The sequence below is a fragment of the Apteryx mantelli genome, chromosome 21, assembly GCF_036417845.1.
Source record: "Apteryx mantelli isolate bAptMan1 chromosome 21, bAptMan1.hap1, whole genome shotgun sequence".
NCBI lineage: Eukaryota > Metazoa > Chordata > Aves > Apterygiformes > Apterygidae > Apteryx > Apteryx mantelli.
The window spans coordinates 276,221-292,939 of record NC_089998.1 but is presented as its reverse complement, the minus strand read 5'-3'; the positions used below and the strand labels follow the sequence as shown (position 1 = coordinate 292,939).

The 16,719-nt window shown below is 40.5% G+C and overlaps 1 protein-coding gene across 1 annotated transcript in view; it reads left to right on the top strand.

The window, feature by feature from the left end:
• Positions 1-3,256: 3,256 nt before the first annotated feature.
• Positions 3,257-16,719, top strand: part of RALGPS1 (Ral GEF with PH domain and SH3 binding motif 1) — a 137,683-nt gene continuing 124,220 nt past the window's right edge. The window contains exons 1-2 of the mRNA XM_067309295.1: positions 3,257-3,335; positions 9,113-9,233. The gene's annotated coding sequence lies outside the window, so the exon portion shown is untranslated. The remainder of the gene's footprint in view (positions 3,336-9,112; positions 9,234-16,719) is intronic.

Here is a 16,719-nt window from a genome sequence, read left to right as displayed (position 1 = left end):
CTTGGAAAATACTTGAGGCTATTTCAGCACAGGTGTCCAATAAAAGAATTGTGTTGTACAAACTGAAGTAACTTATTTCCAAAGCACTAAGTTGGTAAAGTCTGAAAAACATTTTCTAAATCAATTTTATGCAATGTTGACAGACAAATGCATAAAAGAAAGTTATGGTTATCAAAACTACTTAATGTTTCATCATTTTAATAGCAAACAGGACTTCTAGGTCTAAGATAACACTAAGCCTGAACTGCTTATCAGAACTGATTTCATTTGGTTCATTTTTCCTACTTTTGTACATAGTATATCTTGTTTCCCTAAATCCTGCCTGTAAGTTTTAGTAGAACAGGTATTGTAAACAGGGACTTACAGGTGTCCACCATTGTCGATCTCTGACTCTAGCTAGTGGGTATCAGTGTTCTTATACTATAAAGATTTACAGGATGTTGCTCAGCACTGCTATGTATGATCAGCAAAGGAGATCTTGTGCTGGAAGTTACCACTTCTGTAGTAGATTCAGCAAAAGGAAAGATGTGGCCATTTCCTTACAAAGCCTTACGTGGGGATGGGATACATAGCAGAGAAATGTTATATTTGAAATCAACACTAGAAATTTTGACAGAGATTCTGTCAAAAGCCCTTAGGAGATGCAAAGTTTTATGTTACACTAAATGGAATATTAATTCTGGAACACACTACTGATAATTTCAATGTCAATTTGTACTTATTTGCCCAATGCCAGTGTTCATTTTATTTGATGCATTTTGGTGATTTGTTACATAAAATGCTATGAAATCTGCGACTTTTCTCATCTTGGCTGGGGGATCTGAATTCAGCAACAAGGAAAAAAAACAGTCTGAGATGGACCACTTGTTCAAACAGTACTATAAGTCACCCCTCTCAGCCAACTGGAATTCAGAAGGCAAAGATTATGTAAAGAAGCATTTAAGAAGGCTAATGAGAAAATTTGTTTTATGTTAAAAAATTCTATTCAACTGTACTGTGCGTACCTGCAGACACACTCCACAATATTTTTTAATCAATGTAAACTTGAAACAGCTTGAGAGCAAACTAGAATAGCCAATGAACATGACACTTTGTAGAATTTATTTTCTTGCAGCAATTATCACGGAGAAAAAATGGAGTCTGATCCCACAGACACTTCATTTCATTACATATATCAAATAGCACATTCCGATTTTACTGTGCATGGATTTAGGAAATATTTAAACTGAGCATTCAATGCTTTGAACTATAGACAGAAACAGTTCACTAAAATTTTGGGAAATTAAATGGCTAATATTTTTGTCTTTAAAATAAGACTGTTCTTGCATGCAATCTGCCAAACTTTTAAAATAACTCAATACAACCCCAAATTTTGTCTATGCATTTATCTTCCACCAGGGGGTGCTGGTTAACTTTTTAAAAATATAAGTTGCTTACGAATAATTTAAGTTGCGGGTCATAGCAACCTAGGAACTTTAGTAGGAACTAAAATAAGAATTTCTAATCCTTGCTTATTATGATACCCTAAACAGTGGCATCAGCTGAGTAATTTCCCATTCTTATCAGGGAAATGTTCATACCCAGGATTTCAAAGAAGGTACTCCTGTAATGCAGAAGGGTGCTGCTGTATGTAGGCAGTGGACACTTTCACTTTGCAGTAGCTTGAGCATCAGTTTGGAAACCCTGACTTAGAATCTTCTAATTGTTAGGATAAGGTTAAGCAGAAGTAACTACCTTTCAGATTGTTTTTCCTGAATCCTTGTAGAGATACTAGTAGCTAGATTTTCTGAAAAGGACTGCAGCTCATGAACTGTTGTCCTTAGGGTCCTAGTATAAGTGACATAGGACAGAGTGGAAGTCATTTGCTCTATTGTGCTCTAGTGGAGCTGAAGCCAGAAATTTTAGAGGAAAGTGTACATTGCTTAACAGTACCTATAGGACAAACTGCTTCCAGTTGGGGAATTCTCCTAGTCTCTAAAGAATAGTCTAGTCTAGTCTAATAGTCTAGTCTCTAAAGAATAGTCTAGTTTTTAACAATAGTCCATGCCTCTTAAATGATTGGAATACAATTTATATATATTAATTATATTCCTTCAGCAATTCTGGGGAAAAAAACTGTAGGGAAAATACCTTTCCATATAGTGCATTTGACCTTGATTTGGATATTGGAATTGTGAGCATCAGTATTCACAAGCACATCCCAGCTCTATGTTAAAAGCTATTTTTGTAGTTTAGCCTTGAAATGAATCTTTCTGGTGTGGAAAGAAAGCTAATATAGGTTATTTGGGATGTCTGAAGATCTTCACCTGTTCTGGCTTCACTAGTCTTAGGCACACTAGCTGTTTACCTGCTGATAAACACTTAGTGAGGACCTGTAGTAACTAGGCGATTGGAAAGCCAACAACTTCTGCATCCACTCTGGACATCACGCAGCCCCTCATAACTTCCTCCCAAGTGACCTCTGTTGGGTTGCGTGCTCTTATGCCACAGATGAAACTTCAGTCCGATGGACAGGAGATCAATCTTGCACGTAGCTACCATTCCAAAGAGAAAACGTTTTTCCATATAGGGATGCTTGCAGACTAACCACCCAGCAAACACTGCATTTAGGGAAACTAGTTCAGAGGAGGAGGACGCTCCTTCTGCCTCCTTGCTTGGATAACCGCAGGTCACCAGGCCAGGTCTGAGAGCTGCAAGCACTTACTCGGCACGTTGGGATCTTCCCAGCCGCGGGACATTTACCCACTCGTGTTTCGGTGGAAACGCTCTTACGTTCAAGTGTCTTCCGAGAAGCATATAAAGCTCTATTTAAATGCTTTGGAAGAGCACACGCCTGTCCTCTACCAGATTTCTCCAGTACTATTCCTTGTACCTGCACCCGAGGTCAGGCCCGGTGTGCGGGGCTGGAGAGTTGTTTCGCGGCGCGGTGTGGCCCCGGGGCGGCGCGGGGGCGCCCCGCGGTGCGACACGGCGCGGCCCCGGGCGGGCGGGGGGCGGCGGCGGCCAAGGACGCCGAGTCTCACCTGCGGGCGGGCGCCGCGGCGGCGGCAGCTCCTGCGCACTGGCTTCTCATTTGCATGCTCCCGCCCCGGCCTCACAGCGATTGGTGAGCGCTCCCAGGAGAAGCAGCAATTGGATAGCGGGCCCGCCGGTCTGGCGCGACCCGTGCCCGCCCCTCCCCCCTCGGCCGGCCTGGGCCTCGTCCTCGGCGGCGGCGGCGCGGGCGGGGGGCTCGGCCCGGCGGGCGGGCGGCGGCGGCGCGGAGGGCGCCCCCCGCCGAGCGGTCCCGCGCCCACGAGGCTGGCGGGCAGTGCCGGGGTGGCCGCCCCCGACAGGTGAGCGGCGGCCGGGCCCTTCGCCGCGCGGGGACAGGTGAGCGGCGGCCAGGCCCTCCCGCCGGCGCGGGCGGGGCGCCGCGCTCACCGCCGGGTCGCGGCCCTTCGCCGCAGCCGCCCGCTCGGGCGGGGCCCGCGGGCGGGGCGGCCCGGCTGGGAGCCCCCGGGCGCGCCGCCGCGGGGCGCCTGCGGCCGTGGCCCCGGCCCCGGCCCCGGCGAGGGGCGGCGAGCGCGGCGCGGCGCGGGGCGCGGGCGGTGTCCGCCGCGGCGGGGCGCCCCCGCGCGGCCGGGGGCGGCGCGGCTCGCGGCAGGTGCGCGGGCGGGGGCGGGGCCGTTAGCCGTGCCCCGCCGGCGTCTTCGCGAGCGCGGGGCCGCGGGTGCCGCCCCGCGGAAGCGGGCCCGGGCCCGGGGTGTACGGGGGCGCCGCGGAAAAGCCTCGCGGCGCTGAGGTGAGGCCGCCCCGACCCGGCCCGCGGAGGCGCTGCCGCCCGGTGCGCGCGGGCTGCGGAGGCTGCGCGGCTCCGCGCCCAGGGCTCCGCGCGGCGCCTCCGGCGGCGGCGCACCGCGAAGCCCCTCGGGCTGCCCGGCCCCTCGCCCGGAGCGGCTTTGAAAGCTGTTTCCAGGCCGTGCACGGTGGGGACCCGGCCGGCTGCGGTCTGTTCCTGAAGCGCCTGTGAGTGAATGACGGGGGTTGGCTACACCTAGACCGTCCGCCAGGGCTTGGGCACGTAACGCAAGAGAGCGGCTGTTGAAATTCTCAACTGGGGAACCTCGGTGTGCATTCAGCATGTAGTTTATTCTGTTATCTGTGGTTCTGAACCCAGCAAAATGAAACATGGAGCCCGTTGTCGTATTTATAATTGGAGTAACTTAAAATCAGAGTTGATCCCTCTTAATGCGGAGAGCAATATCCCTTGCTTTAAAGAGCTTATAGATGGATGTAGCAATCTGTGCCTGTTAGGCCCAGCAAATGCTTTTTGATTCAGATTTTTTTTTTCAAGTTGAACAATCATGCTGTGGCTAGTAGTTGTTCTTCATGTGTTAAAAAGGATAGAAAGAATATGTGATAAGGACTGAATGTGCACTTTTGTGTTCATTCTCTGGGTATTTTCCATCCTGTGTGATAGCATCAGTTTGGAAGGAAAATGTTATAAAACTCTTATTTTAACGAAATTCTTTTGTATTTATTTATCTTATGTGTGTGTTTTAGATTTATTTGGTATTTAGTTAAGAGGAGACATCTAGAAATCAAGATGGGCATTTGTCATGAGCTTTCCTTTTGTTCCATTTAAACTTTATTTCCATGCTTATAGCACTCTTTGAAATCAAACTGTGTGTGTTGAAATGGTAGTGTATTTAGAAGCATTACCAATGAGAGCTTTAGTAAATGGAAGATCTTTTCATTTATCTTTCATACAAATCTTGTAAATGCCTTTTAACCATATTTATCACAGTCAGCAAAAACTCTTCTTTCTCAGCAGACAGAAAATGTGATTCTTTTTTTTTGTACTCCAATTTTCAATACAATTCTCTGTCTAAAGCTTTTCTTCCCGAAATCTTTGCTCCCATTTTTCATCGTACTTGGGAGATTAGCCCTTATGGAGTGGGAAAAAAAGTTCAACTGAAAGATCATCCAATTTAAAAATCACGTCTTCAATTCCTATGATATTTGACCTCAGTTCAATCTGTCTTAGCTGCAAAATAGAAGCAACATTTAGAAGCAAAAAAGGAAATAGACGGCAGTCTTTATAAACTGAAATTCGTGAAGTACCATAGATCAATAAGTAAACTAAACATTTCAAAGCCAATTGCAGCTATTAGAACTAAAGACAGCAGGGAAGAATTGGTACCTATGCTGGAGGGGTGCAGGAGGAAGAAGAGAGGCTGCCTAGCAATTGTGTTGGCCTATTGCTGGGTGAATTTGGGAAAATCATTAATGCCTATATAATAAACAACCATTCCTGTTCCCTTTTGGTAAGGGACAGGATGTTGTATCAGGTGAGAACTATGAAACACTTTCTGGTTAATAAATGTCAAACAGTATTCTTGAAGATAAACAATTTTAAAGGCTGAGGACCGGATTACAGATTTCTTCTAAAACTGCTGAATACAAGTTAAGATCCATGGCTGCTAGTCCTGATTTTGAAGACTGGAAGAGCACTAGTGTAGTACTAACAAAAGGCAAGTGCTTCATTAAGCTTATTCCTTAGCATTGGTTATCATTGATTATCCATACTGAATAAAAAAATGAGGAAAATGAGATGGGGTTTATTTCATAAAATATTGAAAAACAGAAGTATTCGTGTAGTCAGGCAATATGGCTCTATGAAAAATTAGTATCATCAACCAAACCTAACATTGTTCTTGGATGCATTCGTAGGTTGAATTGACCAAAGTAACTCGGTAGCTATAGATATGCTTAATTAAACACTCTAGTACTGTGACACTCCAGCTTAAAAAATAACAATGTATTATCCTTTCAATAACAAACACAATAAATGGATTAATTACTGTCTATCAGATACATCTCTACTAGTTGCTAATGGAAATATTCTTATTTAATAAGAGTACATCTACAAGGAGTCGCAAGAGGTCTGATAGTGTGCAACTTCATCAGTGATCTGGCAGTGGATATGTGACTGCCATTGTTAGTGTTTGCAAATGACATAACTTGTTAAAATGGTGAACAGAGTGAAGTAGACTGCTGGGTATGATAGGCATTTGAATAAAGTTTGTGTTAAAGCCAAACAGAAATGTTTATATTGAGGAAGAGAGACTGCAGACTTCATTTAAAGTACAGGAGAAAGCGTCTTGGAGAGCAGTCATTCTGCGAATGATTTAGGTACTCAAAATAAGTAAGCAACTCAACATGAACTCTCAGGGCAACGTTACAGCAAAAAAAGTTTAATGTTATCTTTGAATGTATAGGCAAGGAAGTAGTGAATAGAATTAGGAAAGAGATTTAAAGTTCTATAAAGCATTGGTGAAAATGATACTGGGCTATAATGCACAATTTTGAAACTCTCATTTTAAAAAGGAAGGTAAAAGTCTTGAGTGCTCCAAAATGAGTGGTAAAAACGTTGTGAGAATTGGTGCTGAGAGACTTAAAGAGCAAGGTCAGCCTAACTGATTAAATGGAGGATGAAGGAGTGTCTTGAACACAGGAGAGAAACGTTTGCAGCAATCAGCTTCTTCAAGAGGGTAGGCAAAAGAGAGCTGAGTGAGAACATCAGCTCAGAGCAATCAGAAAAGGAAGTCCTAGAGTGCTAGGGATTTTTTTGGAAAAGACTAAAGAACAATATATAGTGGCTGTATATCTTGAACAGTGTGTGCGGTCCTTCTATACCCATCTTCCAGAGGATATTACAAAATTAGAAAAGCTACAGAGAAAGGTGGTGGGTGTGAAGAAAAGGGTGTGGCTGCCTTATGAGGTGATATCTTTATAACAGTATAAATTGAGAAGGTGAATAGGAAAGATTGTTTTTTAATTGTCTTTTTTTAATGCAAAAACCAGAGGGCATAACAGAAGACTAACAAAAGCCAGCTTCAAGAGCAGAGATTTTTCACAAAAAACATTAATTTTCTCACAAATTAAGCTGCAGAGCTCCTCATCAGAGGATGCTGCAGGTGCTCCAAGATCATGTAGATTTGAGAAGCAACTGGTTATATTCATAAGAAAAGCAACTGGGTAAATTAATAAGAGAGAAGTTATTCATGTACTATTAAGTGCAAAGATTTCATGTTTGACTGAGGAAGTCCCTGAACTGCAAATCATGATAGACTGGAAGAATATTTGGGGGAAATAACGCTACATGGTTTCCCTATTTTTCTGCTTTTCTTTACGTTCTACCTATGAGCTGCTGTGGAGTTTGGAAGCTGGGCTGCACAGATGATTGGCACCTCCTGATACAGTTGTTGTTATGTTCAGAATACAAACAAATGAAACTGAAGCCAGAAATTTTTGAATAAAAATTTAGGATGCATATTTCTGGAGCAAGAAAACAGGAGATCTCTGATCTCTCCTTTCTCTTTCACAAAAAACTTCCTTTGTTCATTTAGAGGTAAGTTACTGAGCTTAACGCAGAAACAGAAAAATTTAAATTAATCTGGTGAAATTTAAAGACATTAAAAAACAAGGTCAGACTAAGTGATTTTAATGATCTCTTAAGGCTTAAGTGCTGTGAATAGCATGTTAGATATAATAGTGATGTAATAGTGATGTCACAGCTATGCAAAATGTAAGTATTATGAATCCAATACAGTTAAAACATTGAGGGTGGGATATGGAACAGTATGCTTATTCACAGAATCTAGCTCTGGACTGAAATGATGGCATGTGAGGAAAATATGCATCTTTTAGAATAAGGAATTGCTCTAGTCATAGAATAATGTAGGTTGGAAGGGACCTCTGAAGGTCATCTGGTCCAAATCCCTGCTCAAAGCAGGGTCAATTTAGAGCAGGTTGCTTGGGGTCTTGTTGAGTTTTGTCTATCATCCAGCTTCTGAGATTCTGTAACATCTCTGGTCAGCTTGTTTCGGTGCTTAAGCATTCTCATATTTTTTCCTTATTCTTTATTGAAATTTCCCTTGCTGCAACTAGTGTCTGTTGCTTTTTGTCCTTTCTCTGCTCACCTTGGAGAAAATTCTGGTTCCATCTTCTCCATAGTTTCCCATGAGACAGTTAAAGCCAGTAATAAGATCAGTCCTTAGCCGGGGAACAAAACCGATTGACACAGTTGAGATAGGATGTGAATGTACATTGCATCTTTCATTTTGGATGTAATGCCAAAGTGTTTAAGAACTCATGAACCAGGATCTTTTGCCTAGGCAAGGAGTACCTACTGTATGTATACTAGAAGTTTGGATGAGCTATGTGTGTATGAAGAGAACACTTCTTTTTCAGAAAAAAAAATAGTTTTCTTCAGTGTCAGCAGGAACTATATGTATTACAAGAATAGGAGATAAACATTTTTGTGACTGGAAGTTCCTTAGCTGTAGGAGGAGAGTAGAAACTAATAGAGGCACAGTAGTAACACTGTCTGATCCTCAGTGACTTTTGTTAACTTTAGTAATGCAGCATGGGCTTTAATGGGATTTTCTTATCAATTTCCACATGAAAATATCTATCTTTGAGATGATTTTTCTCTGCCTTTAGTATTTCATTGTTGTAAATGTTATCTATTATAACAGGTGGCATAAAGCAAAGGGAGGAGGGTGGGAGAGAGGGATATGTCTAAATGTCACTGTGGCAAGTTACCTACAAAGTATTTTCTGAAGTTTGTTGCTGGCTGTGTTTGCTGGAAGAGATGAGGCTGAATTTGCTAATGCAGAGATGGAAAAATGATTGTATTTGGATTTGTCTCTCTTGTGCTGTGTGTTAAGTCTTGAGGAAACCAAAGTGAAGAATGAGTTACCATTCATAAATTACCTTGAAAGAAGTGACTGAAACCAATAAGCACACCCATATTAACCTGGAAATCGTGTAGCTTGACAGAGTGGGGAAGAGTTATAGGTACATATTTGGGAAACATTTAGTTATGAAATTCTTATATATTGCTTTTCCCTCACTAATATATTCTTTAGTTTCTAAAGTTTTGGAATTTGTCACATAACAAGGAAACTAGAATGGGGAAGTGTCATCACAGCCATTCAAAACTGGGAGGGAGAGCTAAGAATTAAAAAAAACGGTGCATATTTTGGGTGAGGAATGCACAGTTTGGGAAGAACTGAGTTACATAATAAATGTCACCATAATTCTGTTTCCTGGTAATTTACAGGCATGTCATGCTTTTAAGCAAGAGATAAACCTACTCAATAGCCAGAGGTAGACCCAACGACAGATTGATGGAGGTGTGCAGCAAAATGGGTTGAATGAGTGCAGAACCACCTTATTCCACTGTAAGTATGCAACTGTGATTAAAGTAGCAAGTACTTTCATTTTTTCAATTATGTTTGATACCAAAGATTACAGAAGTGTCTTAGTTCTCTTCTCTTTGAGAGACCTAGAGTTGTGATGGAGCCATGACAATATTATGCTGTAATACTGCACGTATATTTTTCTTTTTCTGTGATTGCTTTGTTGAGACTCCCCTAAAGTATAATTCTTGAGACTTCCTGAAGTATAATTCTCTCAAATGCATGTCTTGCCCTTCTAACCCCTGTCAGTCATTGGACTTGTTTAAAGGGTAATGGCTTTTGAAAGAGGACTTCTGCTGGAGAGAGAGCAGCAGGTTTGTTTTGATACGGATCAAGATTGTATGGCGTTCTTACCTTGGTGTTTATTATTCAGTCTCTGTTAAGAACAAGTATTGCTGTTGTGGTTATTGTTGTTAACCTGAGAAATACTTTTCACTTTGATCCTTTCCACATTATGCAGCAGTGCTCACTCCCTTTTTTCCTTATTTTAAATCATAATATTTCTCTTCCTCTAGGGTTTGCTAAGACAGAGTTTGTGGTCATGTTTCATTTGAGTTAAGTAATTGCCAGTTAACACAGGATAACTATGTTTACATAGATGTAAATGTTTATTTTGTTTTAGGACCAAATATTTGTGGTTTTTTTATTGATCAAAGAGTGACATTCAAACCGTCGGAATCCAGCATACCCTGCAGTTTCAAAATTTTGGTGTAAGCAATCCTGGAATGGCATGTTTGTCCTGGCAGATCTGTCCCTTTGGCACTTATCCTGTCTCAGGAGTCAACAGGCAGCCTCAATGAGCTGCATTTGTAAGGTTGACTCCTGCAGAATATCAACTCCATAGTGTGGATTAAGACAAATTTAATGCATCGCAACAGGGAGTTGCAGTACTCCAGCTGCATTCTTGCAAGGAAGTGGCCACTAGAGTGGCAGTATAGTGTTCTTTTCCTGATCCAGAAAAGTGAGAGTAACAGTTCAAGGACATTCCTTCAAAAAAGTGTCAGAGACTGATCTGGAGAATCTGGTCTGGTAACCTGCTTGAATTGATGTGTATGTTGCAGTCAAGTTGTCTTCACACAATCATCTGTTGGAATGAGGTTTTTGTCCTGCTTCCAGAGCAGTTCATTTTAAACCAGCGTTTAAACTAGATCCCTATGCCAGGGTTATTGTCAAAATCAGAGAAAGCCTGAGAAAATTGAAACTGATAGTCTGATGTTCTGGAAAGTGTCTTAGCTAACTGAATTATCAGCTCTGGTATCAGAATTCTGCACCTGTTACTTTAATGTTTTGGAACACCCCTTTCTGGATTATATCTGCTTTGCATCAGTTTTCACTTTTTCATGTGGGGAGCTGATGCCTAAATCTTATTTTCAAACTTAATAGTACACTTGATAAAGGATTTCTTTAACCAGAATCTTAAAACTTGATTGTTTTTTTAACCTCATCAGGGTCCAAAGCATGGCTCTGTTGTGTCAATGTTCCCTCTCTTCCATACACACACACTTCTTGGGTCTAGGGAGATAGCAGCCTTGCTTTTCCCATACCTGCTACTGTGCTGAAAGCTGCTACTACTACATACCTGCTACTACACCTGAAAGCCAACTTGGAGAGGATGGAGCTTTGCTTGCTTGATGCTTATTTTCTGGGTAGTATTTATATGTGGCTTGTAAATGTCCAGTTGTGCTGAGTTCATTAAGCCTTATGATTCCATCATGTGGAATATGAATGTTCCACTAAAATAGTTTCTTTATCATCTAGGAGTATTTGGAAATTAATTATGAAAAATCTTCAAGTAGATTGAATTATTATTGCATTGAAATGTTAGTCTAGAGTGATGGGAAATTCTGCAGCTATCTGGATTACCAGCTCTAGTATATATACTGATTAAAGCATTCACTATTGAGTTTACTGTGTTGGATGCGGTGATTTCCATTTCCTTGTGACTATTTCTATTAACAATGCTGTGCTTTCACATTTGTCTTTTTTTAAATAAGAACAGACTGCTCGTATAATTCTGGGCTATGTATAGCTTATCCTTCATCTCTGAATGACTTCCACAGCATGCAGTCATTTACATGATAAAAGAATTATTTACTCTTTATATTTTAATATCTATTGCAAGCTCTGTATCAGGTTGGCTTTTAACTATTCTTAGTTTATTTTCTGCTTTCCACTGTGTAGCTTTTTTTTTTTACCAATCAGTGTTTTTTTCCCACCATTTTTCTATCAACATTTTATTCCTAGTACCCTTTTTGAGTTGATTATTCATCTCATTAGATCCTGAGCAGCATCATTAAAATCTTTTTTTTTTTTTTTTTTTTTGGCTCAGGATGGAAATTCCAGATGGCTTTTGTAGAAATACTAAACATTTAGTTCATTTGAACCTTGGCAGTCAGTCCATTTGATTTCCACAACTGTTTCCTGCTGGGATTAATTTCATACTTCCTGGCCATCCTATCATTGACAACTCCTTGCTCTATAGCACAGGCAGGTTTATTCCCCCTCCTCTTTTTTTTTTTTTTTCCTCTCCTCCCCTCCATTAGTACCTATTACTTCCTCTCCTTCTTCCACATGGTCATATTCTCATGTAAGTCATTTCCTTGTTGATTTTTCTGTCCTTCAGGGTCTGTGGTTCAGCAGGTTTCTACAAGCCTTGTGTTTTTCTATAAAAATTCTTTTCCTCTCATGAGTGGTTTTTAATCCCCATCTGTACATATCCCTGGCTAATTTTCCTGACTTCAGAGCCTCTCATTTGTAAGAGATAACACATACAAACAACTTTTGTCACATACCTGCTTGAGTAAAATGTTTTGCAGTTTCTGTTGTGTGGTTCAGGTTGTTCTTCCTTGTTCTGTCCTTTCTGTTCTTTCAATAGGTAGTTCCTTCCTAGGTCCTGGCAGTGAAGAAAAAAATACAGAAGTGTTCGACTCGTTCCTATAAACTTGCAGGCAAGGAACACAATCCTCTGTCCTTTGTTTGCTAGACTTCAGTCTCTCTGTCAGCCTTTCATGATACAGGTTCTGTCTGTTACCCCTTCTTGGAAGCAGAATCCCCTCTTGCAGTGACCCTACGTCATGCAGCCAGGAATGATCTCTGAGCTGCTCCGGTAAAGCAGGCACATCCTTCTCCAGAGTTCTCTGCTGCAGGAGCCTCAGATTCACAGTTCAGTTCTGAAACATATGTTAGCTGAAGCAAGCAGACATTTACACTGTATAATGTCTTTATTTTACTTAGATACTGTCAAAATAATAAACACTTACTTCTATGCCCCAGTTTTTACGTCACTCATGATCTTTCTCTGTATTTACATTAAGGCTTCTAAGTAGTCTGGTCGTCTCATAGATAAATTCTCTCCAAGTCATCTAATCCCTTTCCTGTACAGCCAGATGACTGATTCTGCTTGCTCGCTCTTGCTTCCCTCCTGCCCACCCAAGAGAGCATGAGTTCCTTTAATTAAACTTTGGTCCTTTTGTCTAGGATTCAGAATAGAATAAGCCTCATCAAGTAGCCAAAAGTCCATCACCCAGCCATTTCCTAATTATCAGCCCATAGGATTCAGACCGGTTGGTTCTGCATAGCAACCATTATTTTGTTTGCTTACATGAACAGTCATAAAAACTTTTGCTTTAATTTCCTGATTTTTTGCTGCTCTCTGTTTTTTCCTAAGGAATAAAGCTGCAGTATTTTTCAGAACTCAGAAATGCTTGTGCCATCCTCATCAGTTCTCTTATTTTCCTGTAGTCTAGCTCCGCCTTTCTGTTTTGTTTGTTGTTGTACTGCCTAGAACAGATTCTTGTTCCTTGGTCAGTGATGAAGGCTCCCAGGACTACGGTAAATCAGCCTCTTCCCCTCAGTGCTCAGCATTAGTACAGTGACAAAGTGGGAGGGGAGAGAAAAGGAGGTTCATTTCATTCATTTGTCCTCCATTAAGGCATACTTCACTCCCCCCCTACCCCCAACTGGTTATTTATTGGTTGCTGTATTACTGTAAAAAAGGTAGTTATTAAGACTGTGGGTCCTGCAAAGTCTATGAGACACAGCAGGCTTTCTGAATTAGTTTTCTGCTGGTGAAGCAGTGAATGAACATGGCAATTAGTTGTGGTGAATACCCTTTAGGCTGAGAGGGAATATTTATTTATTACAGACCTATATGAACATCTTCATCACTGGAGTAATTTGGAATGATGGAAACAGCAAGGGATAAATTATTATCTAGCCCTGAATAAAGTCTGTTCTGGAAGATTTAGCACAGTGCAGTGCTATCTAGCATTGTCTTCTGACTGATTTCACACTGACCAAGTTGTGACACTTTCTCTCTGTTTATTTCTGTTATTTTTCTAAGGATGCTGTTAAATAACTTCTCCAGGTAATTGTATAAAAAAAGCAAAACCCAAAAAGCACTTCTTTCTTCCGTCTTCCTGCAAGAATATGTACTTCGTTAGACTTTCTGAGTTATGCTTACATATTAAAATGTGAGAGAGTTAAGACATTTTGAAAACAGGTCATTGATAAGTTAAGAATCAGTGCCACCTAGTGGAACGTTAAAAAGCTTGACATGTTCTGAAAGTCTTAAATTGGATTTGGAGAGGAGAGCCCAGAGCTTTTTATGATTGACACCTAATGAGAGATTCCATTTTAGAGGCATGAAGCTGTTCAGGAAGTTTTCAGCAAAGGATACTAGTTTTTTGTTGTTGTTGTTGTTGTTTTTGTAGTTATTTTCTTAATTTAAGAAATGTCCACTTTTTCAATAGGAATAGAACATGTGAGATACTCCTGCTGACTCTGGACATTTTGAATACCAAATCAGCTTGTTGTTAATAGTGCACTTAGTTATCACAAAGGCTGTTTGCCAGTACTTAGAGCTGCAAAGGTTAGTCCCTGCTAGTTGCTGGCTGTAACATACTGTTTATACGCTTTTTCAAAGTATGTTAATGATGTTCAATATGACAGGCAGTGTGTCCTCTAATCTTGAGAATGGCACTAAATATGAAACTTCAACTAGTTTTGCTGACCCAACTGAAATCAGAGTGTAACACTGGAGTGGGAATTACTGCTTCAGCTGAGAAGCATTATCAGTTTCATAATGCAAATGAAAAGCTGTTTCTTGCAGAAGCAGAAAACATATTCTAAATGCCATTAACTGACACAATTATTTTTTTCCTGTTGGAAGCAGGGGCATCAGTTTTTACATAACTCCTCCATTTTGGTATCTCCACAGAACAGTGAGATACTTCAGAACAATGAGATTACTTCAGTGAGAGCTGGTCAAATTTTTTACAGTACAGCCTGCTTTTTCCTGTACAAAGATGGTTTGCTTTTTTCTTTTTCTTTTTTTTTTCTCCTCCTCTTCTTCTGACAGCTTGGTTTAGTGGACACAGGGAGAGCAGATGCAGCATTTACCTAACTTGGGGAGAAAATCTGTGACATTGTGACATGTCAATGTACATCATGTCAGTCAAAGCTAACAGGGAGCTTAAATCCTCCTGCTGTCTCCCAGTAAGTCCTGTTACCAGTTCCCACTTTTCTCATGGATGTTTACTGCAGAATCAGGGTTTTGCACTGACAACTCAGTGCTGGTGGAACTTGTCAAGTACAATTATGTACTATTCTTAATAGCGTCTGCTGCTCTACAAACTGATTTTCAGCGTAAAAGCTTTTGTTGATATGTATCCTATCTTAAATACATACATCATGAAAACTGGAGAGGACCCTAGTGATAATCACTGATGTCTTCTATATTGTATGTCATAAGACTTCCCTGAATTCTCATTTGATCTAGGGTTCGGTGTTGTCCAGTCTTGATGTAAAGATTTTTAGAGATGGATAAAACACCACAGTCCTGGATGAAGGTTTTCAAAGGGCCAACTACCCTCATTATTAGAAATTTACACCCTATTTCTTGTCTTAATTTGTTTAGGTATCCAGCCTTATTAGTTCTTGCTGTTATCTTTACTTAATAGAACAGCACTTTATTATGGTTTTTTGCTTAAACAGATAGCTCCAATCATATTATTACTTCTTGATACAGTAAATGATGGCAGATACAGCAGAATAGAGAGGGGGAAGAGAACACTTAATAGTGAACTTGTAAATATAATAAACAGTGGTTAGAGTGAACTTAATTACCAGTAGGTGTAGTGTAGATATGGGGCATAATCAAGGTACAAATAGTATTTCATATCCAAACCTGCTTTTTCAGCCTCATACTTCTTCATGGTTTCACCAACTAAGGATCCTGTAGGATATTTAATAATTTTAAAATAAATTTTGACAGTTTAAGAGCATTATGAAGAGCTGTTTCATTAAAAGCTTGTGCTTACCTCTCAACTCAAAATCTCAGTTTCATTATCATTTCAAAAAATAATAGGAAAAGACTTATTTTTGTTCAGCCTGTAGAATGTCAACCTAACTTTTTGGTGCAGTGATTGACACAGATTCCTTTTACGTATACAGGTTGCCCTGCAACAGTTAAATTCTTTTGAAAATCCTTTGAAAAATTATCTAGTATGAAATGTGACTGCTAAAGTAGGATATATCCTAGCACAACTGAGATTTTAATGTTGTTTTTAACCTGCGTTGGGGTATAATTCAAATCAGTTGTGCACATTCATAAAGCTCAGTGAGGCTGGGACCTGGTTTCTGAAATTTTCTTAAACTCATCACAGCAGCTACTGGCAGCTGGAATACTCCTGCTTCATTGCTCATAGTTGAATTCATTTGAGTGTACATACACTAGAGGTGGAAGTAGGAGAGCTCAGGTGATTTTAGTAGGAGCAATCAACTCTGGAGTCTCCTTTTTTCATGAGTTAGATTTGATTCATTGGCAACAACTGGGAGATGCTGTAAGAATCAACTTTTTCAACCTTTTTGCTCAGGAACAATGTATGTTAGTGACGAATGCTTTACTTAGTTCAACAATTTCAGATTGTGATCAGCTACCACAGTAGGCTAACTTGTAGTTAATCCTCAGAGCGTTAACAGTGTTTATAGTGGTTTTGGTTATAATTCTGTGTCGATTCATTGAAGATTGACAGGTCTTGTGATCCTAGGTCTGGGACACAGTTTGTTAGCTGTGCTCAATTTCTGTATTCATGCTGATAGTAAAACAGTGTCTGATATAAATTGCTGCACTGAATGTTGGAGTACTGTTTCACCTCAAAATGTGCAACTTCACTGGATCTTGTCACAGCCCAGTTTAGGTTTTTATATGCAGAATGATAAGTATTATTTCCATTATTCATCATTAAATATAGTAGGAAGTTTCTCAGAGTAGAATGTGCATGAAACTACTTCTAACTGGTTCATAGCGTGTTTCATCTATAGGTGGTACTGTTGCCTAAAGCATAATGAAACGTACTAGTGACTTTCGAGTGCAAATGATCCTGAAAATATGTGCACAGGACAGCCACTGCTTAGAAGGATCTTTAGTCACATAAATGTAAAGGCTTTTAATCTCATATAGTATAAT